Source organism: Hydra vulgaris, chromosome 01 (assembly GCF_038396675.1).
Source record: "Hydra vulgaris chromosome 01, alternate assembly HydraT2T_AEP".
Taxonomy (NCBI): Eukaryota; Metazoa; Cnidaria; class Hydrozoa; order Anthoathecata; family Hydridae; genus Hydra; species Hydra vulgaris.
In genome coordinates this window covers 39,046,181-39,054,803 of record NC_088920.1, presented here as the reverse complement: position 1 = coordinate 39,054,803, position 8,623 = coordinate 39,046,181, and the positions used below count along the sequence as shown (strand labels likewise).

The 8,623-nt window shown below is 24.8% G+C and overlaps 1 long non-coding RNA gene across 1 annotated transcript; it reads left to right on the top strand.

The window, feature by feature from the left end:
- Positions 1-228: 228 nt before the first annotated feature.
- Positions 229-7,924, top strand: LOC136075331 (uncharacterized). The gene is made up of 2 exons (XR_010635843.1): positions 229-462; positions 7,812-7,924. It is a non-coding gene; the product is annotated as an uncharacterized LOC136075331 (long non-coding RNA).
- The last annotated feature ends 699 nt before the right edge of the window (positions 7,925-8,623 follow it).

The window sequence follows — 8,623 nt, the reverse complement described above, 5'->3', positions numbered from 1 at the left end:
TTAGACAAAATATATTGTTAATGTTGTGTCCAATACAAGTAATGCAACTGTATTTAACTAAGTAATAAAAGACTTAAATGTCGCGTCCAACACTAGAGCAGAGATAATATTCATAACTTTGTTTTGAAATGCCAATGTTGGTTTAAAAACTTGTTGATTGTAAGTTTACTTTAATTAGTTAGAAAAAGAAAATTAAAAAAGGGAGACATTAAAGAGTGGGTATTTTTGAATGAAATGAGAGTCAGTGCTTTGTTAAATGTATTTTTTTAACTTGCGTCACAATTTTATTATTTTTCCATTGCGTATATAATAATGGCAAATTTTAATTTTTTTAACTATATTTAGCAGCCATCAAAGTTAATTAGAATACAAAAAAGTGCAGTCAAAAGGAGGCAATAAGTGTTTTTTCAATAATGCTAACAATGGAATTAATGTTTATTATCAAATATGCATGTAAATACGGTGAGAATTCGAATAGTGTCTTTCACCTTTTACTCCATTTGAGATTTTAAAGGATTTTTTAAAGAATCTTTCAAAATGATTTTTAAAGTTGTAAGGGTTGAAAGCAAAAAAATTATTTTAAATTTTAGAACAAAAATTAATTTGCAACTTTATAAACTTGTTATTGACTACAACGTAACCTTAAACGACGTACATTTTTATCTACTCATATTTTTTATATTTTAGTAATATTCTTTTCATGTTGTCGCATCTATTTGTTTATATTTAACTTTAAATATAACATTAGTCTTTAAGATGCTAACTACTTATGTGACATCTATTTAAAAAAACGGAAAACTTTTTGAAAACGTCGAATCACGTAGCAATTTTACATTTCTTAACCAAATACTTAAATGACGCATTAGTTTTTCAGAGAAAAAAAATATCTAAAGACATTCTTTTTTGCAAAGTCAGATGTAGCTACATCTTTTTAAATATCTTAAAATAACTACATCTGTTCAACTGCATATGTGGATTCTACAGATGTAGTTACATTTTTTAAATTATATTAAGACAAAACTACACAATATTTTTCTGGTTTTTACTGATGTAATTACTAATGTAATTACATTAGTAAAAATTTGTTAAATGATATTGTATTATTTTAACCAGATGTAGTTACATATAAGGTTTATTTCAGAAGTAATTACATCTGGCGGAAATTCTTCCAGATGTTATTGAAAAATTACTAGATGTAGTTACATTTTCCTATAGATGTTGTTTAGGGTCGTTGAATATCCAGATGATATTAGACAGATGTTGTTGGAGTAAAAAAAAAAATACAGATGATTTTGATTTTGAACAAAAGTGTATAGATGATCTTGGACTACTCTACAGATGTTATTAGACAGATGTAGTAATCTTTTACCAGTAAAATGATAATAATTATCTAATAATATTTTTATTATAATCATTTTAAAAAATATTTTAAATATATCTTTCTTGGTTTAAATTTTTGTACCGTTTTAATGCAGTTTCGTTTTATTTGTTCCTTTTTTTTACAGTTTTAGTGCAGTTTTTTTTTTGTTGTTGTTGTTATAAACATCGCGTAATAAATCGACTCTAAGACTCTAAAATTTATTTGAACAAAGCTGTAAAATATATAAGTTTTTAAAAATATTTTTAAAATTTATCTTTAAAATATGTAAATTTTAAACTGAATTAATAAAACTTTTTTTTAGAATGCAATTTAAAATAGATAATTAAAACATGTATTCTAAATTACAAAAAGCAGTATTCAATACTGTTCGATGAATGAAATTCTTACTTACACTTTAATAAATTACTATAAATTGTTAAACAATTAAAACTGGATTAGTATAGATAGTATTATTAAAGTAGATAATCACAAAAAAAAGGGTTGTTTTTTTTTGAAAAAAAAAACTTTTTTTTCGTTATTTAAAAAATATAATGCTATTTTAACTATGTTAATAGTTTTCAAAAATTCAGTTTAAAATTTAAATAATTTGGATGGTTTCTAGATTAATATAAAAAGACGTGATTAGCATATATTTATTTCCATCTTAAGTATTATTTACTGAATAAATAAGAATTTAAAGTTTATTTAATGTTTTAATTCAATTTTGTTTTCCTTCTTAATGTATTCAATAATTCATTATTTATACAATTCATTATGCTATAAAGTTTATGGTACTTAGAAATTAACCAATAAAAACATAAATCAAAGTTTAATGGAATGGTTCTCAAAAGGCACACTCTTGAAAGTATAGACACAAATCTTAAAACAAAAAAATATTCAAATTATTCCACAGTTCACTGAACTAAACTCAGTTCATTGAATTCACTAAACCTTCAAGCATAACAAAATCAAATTATTTCAGAGTACATTGAAGTAAGTTGCACTTTTTAAAAAAAGAATTTTCTATGTTGTGCCCAACACAATAAATATAATTGCGTTTAATTTAGTAATAAAACACTTAAGTGTTGTATTTAACACAAGAACTTAAATGCTGTGTCAACACAAGAAATACAATTGAAACTAAAATGTTTACTAAAAAGTTTTTTAGAGAGAACTCAAAATGCAGAAAATTATTCCCAAACGTTCAGTCACAGATCCAGGAATTTTTGGTGGGGAGGGGGAGGGGAGGATGTTAAAATATTTTTGTATTTTGCATATTTTGAGACATTTGCGTCTCCTAAAAAAGGTCCTCCATTTCTAAGACTTTTTAGAACTTTTAGATTCTGGTGGGGGTGCTTACCTCTATCTCCCCCAGATCCGTCACTGCAGACGTTCCTCTGCAATGCAAAACTAGATGGTATGCAAAATACCAAAGTATTTCGATAATTTTTTTGCAAACTTTAAACTGATCTTTGACCAATATAGAATTTTAGCTCAAAAAGCCACGGCAAAAACTTTTAAAACGTGCATTTAGCAGTACAAAATTTTTGTTTTTTATCCGTAGCTAGCTTATCAATATTAGGATTAGTCGTGCAAGCTCTTTAATCAACTTAACTGAATATTCTAGTAGTTTTAATTGTTTAAAAGTCCTGTTAAAAATATTCCATAGGCATAGCAATAAATCTCAAAAGCACTTTAAAAACATTCATTCGTAAAAAAACACAAAACCTACCAAGAAACAGTAACACCATTCAAATAATAGAGAGTTTTGCACCAGCGTTTGGCCTAACAAATATTTTTCAGGTTTTGATTTTTTGATATTCATTATTAATAACTCTGTTATTCCTTCATTTCACACAAAAATCTTTCGTCTTTAAGACCAAAAGATTTTATTTTGTTTTATTTTGCCTAAACTTTTTTAATAAAAAAAATTTTTTTTTTAGAAATTCGAAACCCTTATTTATATATATATATATATATATATATATATATATATATATATATATATATATATATATATATATATATATATATATATACATATATATATATATATATATATATATATATATATATATATATATATATATATATATATATATATGAGGTATATATAAGGAGTTAAAATTAATATATATATATATATATATATATATATATATATATATATATATATATATATATATATATACATATATATATATATATATATATATATATATATATATATATATATATATATATATATATGAGGTATATATAAGGAGTTAAAATTAATATATATATATATATATATATATATATATATATAAGGAATTAAAATTAATATATATATATATACATATATATATATATATATATATATATGAGGTATATATAAGGAGTTAAAATTAATATATATATATATATATATATATATATATATATAAGGAATTAAAATTAATATATATATATATATATATATATACGTATATATAAATATATATATATATATATATATATATATATATATATATATATATATATATATATATATATATATATATATTTATATAAGGAAATAAGTTTAAATCATTTTAAATTCGCACAAAAAATATTTAATCAATAAATATTTTTTGTGTCTATACACACAAAAAATAATTAATCATTTATATTTTTTGGTGTAAATAGTTTAATTCCTTATAAAATATAATTTTTGTAGTTGTTCATTAAACACTTAAACTTTTAAACGAGCTTTTAATAGCACAAAACTTTGCCTAAAATTAAAAAAAAAAAATTAGTAAAAAGTTGAAAGTTTGAATTTTGTTACAATATTTTTACAAATTTCTAGATTTTCAAAATTAACAATTTTTGAGATTTCAAAATTGCATACACAGTCCAATAAGCTTCTTGTTAGGGTTCAATCCAAGGAGCTTTAATAAAAAAGAAGCTTTATTAAAGCTTCTTGGTTCAATCGAACTTCTTTATCTAAAAAGTTATGCGTGCTTAAAACAGAACGGAAGAGTACATGAATAATATCGAGTTTTAACAATAATAATAAATAATGTATATTACTTTAAATGTAAAACTAATTTGATCTCAATGGAGGAGTATAAACAAGGTTAGGCTGGGTAAATATAAAAAAACATAAAAAACATTTTATATTAAATATTAGTGCATGGTTTAAAAAAACCAAAGATACTGTACGTACTTTAATAATACTAAATAAATGTACGATATCGATGTATATATTATCATGAATTAGATTATTATGAATTAGATTATTATATTAGATAAATAAAATACCGTGAATTGCATGAGCAAAAGATATCAAAAATGTATATTTTATATAATATTTTGAATACTTTTATATAACTCGTTTTGAAACTATTTTTTAAAGCTTTTAATACATTAGATGCTAATAAAATATTTTGGCTAGTTATTTTTAAAGCCTAAAGTTAAAAAAATTGTAGAGAAATGTTTTGGTAATACTAAGATAAGCGGTTTATTTTAAAATTAGCGGTTCATCTTAATATAAAATAGTTATCTGATAATTGAAAGATCACTGCGTGGAAGATAAATCCTACACTCAATTTAACAATATGAAACAAAAAGATTTATACATTTTATCAATGGATCAGAAGTCACTATAATTGTAAAGAGGTTGCGAGGTGCAACAACGGTGTTTTTAGTTACACAGTGTTGTTAAAACAGCGGTGTTTTTAGTTACATAGTGGTGTTATAAGGTAAAAGTACATTAATTACTAAATGTATTATGATAATTAATTAGAACAAATATTAATCATAATACATTATTTTTTATTTGTTAAAAAAGATATATATGTGTATTTGTGTATGTTTATGTGTGTGCGTGTGTGTGTGTGTGTGTGTGTGTTTGTGTGTGTGTGTGTGTGTGTGTGTGTGTGTGTGTGTGTGTGTGTGTGTGTGTGTGTGTGTATGTGTGTGTGTGTGTGTGTGTGTGTGTGGTGTTTGTGTGTATGTATTATTCCTAACCTGAAATAACCTGAAAAAGATACCTAATGGTGTCAAGCATTAAGGCAAAGCAAAAAATGAAAGGGTAACTAGCCTTTAGTACTACCCTTTCATGTTTAGCTCACTATTTCAAAAAGTTGTAAATAAAATCTACTTTAAACCAAGTAGAACAGTGGATCACAGCATCAAATTCGTATGCCCAGAATAGTAATATTTATTTTAAATAAAGAGGGAATTATGTGGTAAATAGTGCTAAGCCACATAGGCATGGGATTACCTAGTGGGGCAAAAAAATGTTTCTTAAAAAACGTTTAAGACACAAAAGCTTTAGTCCTTTTAATACTTTCAACAATACCATCAAAAACTGAAACATTCCGCTGCTTTATTTTTACCAGGGATCGGAACCAGTACCTAATCCCGTCAATAAGTGGTTTAGGAGAACGGGTTCTGGAACCTCTATTGCGAAACGGGTTCTCGAAACTGACGGGTTCTTGAACTGCTTAAACCAGAGTTCTGAACGAAAAGGGTTCTAGAACCCTTATGCATTTATGATGTTAAAATGTGATTTTTTTTTTGATAATTTTTTTTTATTATCTACCATTTTGAAATGATCTAAAACGGTAAGAAATACTGCAACAGAGAAAAAACAATTCCAAAACACACTTGATTAGTACACGACATCATCAGCATAGTTAAATTTTATATTCAAATAATGGCAATTACAATAAAACATATTTGCAATACATACATAAAAATAGTATTACATTTTTAATTCCTTGTGTTTTTTATATTAATGTTTATGTTATCAATTATTAATATAATAAAGAAAGCATGCTTATTAACATATTAAGAAAATTCCACAAGTATATTAACATTGTTAAGAAAACATACAATAACTTATAAATAAATAAAGCCTATTATTAAATTCTTAAAAGTCTACTTGCTATGAATCTTAAAGAACTGAACAAACAAACAACTGATACTTAAGCTAATGTACACTTAAAGTAATTTGTGCCATTTCATAACAAAATAGATAAATCAATTCCCACCATTACGCTATTTACTTCTGTGTATTGATCTGCGACAATATTTCTTCTGTTTTGATTTCTAAAATTTGCAGATTCTTATTTATGCCTTTTTTATATTTAAAAAAAAATATTTCAAATATTTTATTTTGTATTTATTGTTGGAAGCGTCTGCGGAACATGATACGTTACGTAAAAAAAGATTTTTATTTTTCATAAAGACGAGAAAATAATTCTATAACTGATTTGAGCTGCAAGTTTTAAAACAAAAACATTTGAAAGTTGTAACAAATCCAAATCTACTTTTTTTTTTTAGTACAAAACCCAGAAAAAATAATGTTCTAAAAAGTGTACAGAAACACTCGAGAAAAAAAGTGTAACAAATGGGGTTACTGAAAAAAGGGTTCCAGAGTCCTTACGTTCAAAAAGGTTTCTGGACCCCTCAGGGTTATCAACTCTTTCAAATTCGGAATTCTAAAGTGTCCGGGTTAGAAACTGTTTTAAAATTTCTGTTATAAACATAAAATGCTATAAAAATATAAAAGTTTAGAAAAATAGAATAAAATTTCCCTGCTAAACCCCCGCTATCAACCTCTGCTAAACCTTTTTAAATAAAATTTAAAAAGGTTTAGCAGAGGTTGATAGCGGGGGATAAAAAAAAAATTTATATTGTTTCATATATTATAAATTTATGTATACGTTTACTATTTCTTAATTACTGGTATATACGTGGCATATATACAAATACTATCATGGTTGCTGCTCAAACAAGCTATCATCTTTAGCTTGATTAACCAAAACTCGCTTGGTTTGTCATTCAGCAAAGCCACATCCATTTACAGCATCTTTTTCTTCATGTTATAAAACTTAAAAAGTTGTATATTGTATGAGTCAGGATAACATTAACTTGGGTGAGAGTTTGAGGTTTTGCTGATGTGCGAGGAAAAAAACTACATAAATAAAAAACTTTTATAGTATGAAGGAACAGATGCAGTAAAGAGATGTAGCTTTGCTGAATAACATTTTCAATTAACTTTGAGTAGTAATATTTTTTAAAGTTTTTACGAATTTTCTTAAATAGAAACTATTTATCTTTGTATATTTTTTCAGTCAATAGTATATTTAGATGGTTTATATATAACTTTTGTTTGACCTGAGATGATTTTTTAAAACTCTTAGTTTGTCGCAATCCAGGTGTAAAACAAAAACACGTTGATTTCAGAGGTTGTTTAATTTTTAATACGTGTTCTATGAGGTTTCAAAGTAAAATTTATGTGTTTATTACTGGTTTTTATATTCGTTACAGATACTGAGTATATTATTATACTACTTTTCCGTAATGGTGAAACCATTATGATTCTAATTGGTGTTTTGGTAAATATTAATAATTTATTTCAAATAGTAATAGTTAATTGAAACCCAGTTATTGACATGTGTTACTCTTTTTGTTTTAGGGTTTTTTAAACACGCAACAGAAACCATGCGTAACTTTTTACGGCTGAGGTATTTCATCAAAACAATACAATTTGATAATTTTTTGGTATTGTAAATATAAAAGAATACAGCAGTTATTACAATTATATTTTAGTAAAAACAAATGCGATAATTTTGGGATTTTATTGTATAGTAAGTACAAAGCAATAAAACAGTTATTGAAATTGTTTTCAATCAAAACAACTTTGATTTTTATTTTTACAGTTGCAACAATGGTCAAAACCCTTTTTAACTAATAAAATATTTGTTTACTGATGTCAGCTAAATTTGTGTTCATTGATAAGTTTTACATTTCGTAGAATAACCTCCTAACGTTTAAAAATGATGACCATTTGAAGTTTTTAACCCCCTGATTGAGGGGGTTTCCTTGATTTAACGTAACAAATTCAAACTTCAAAATTCACATTTTATATTTCCGTAATTTTTGAAAACTATATAATCATTCTATGAAATTTAAAATTTATCCGTGAATATTAATTTAGTTGAGAAAAGTAAAAAAAAAAAAATTTTATCAACCTGTTGCTCTGAAGATTAAGGCGGGGGAGCAAAAATTTTGGAATTTTTTGTTCGCAGATTCCAATCATTGCAATTTTTTGGAAATCATCTTTATTTGACATAACTCTAAACATATGTTTGGAGTGTGCTTCAACACCAAAAGATGCAGAATCCGCACTTAGTCCAGTATTAATTGATTAGAAAAATTAGAAAAAAAGAATTTAATTAAATTTAAAAAACCTAATTAAAAAAAAAACAAACTTAAAGTTAGTTTTAA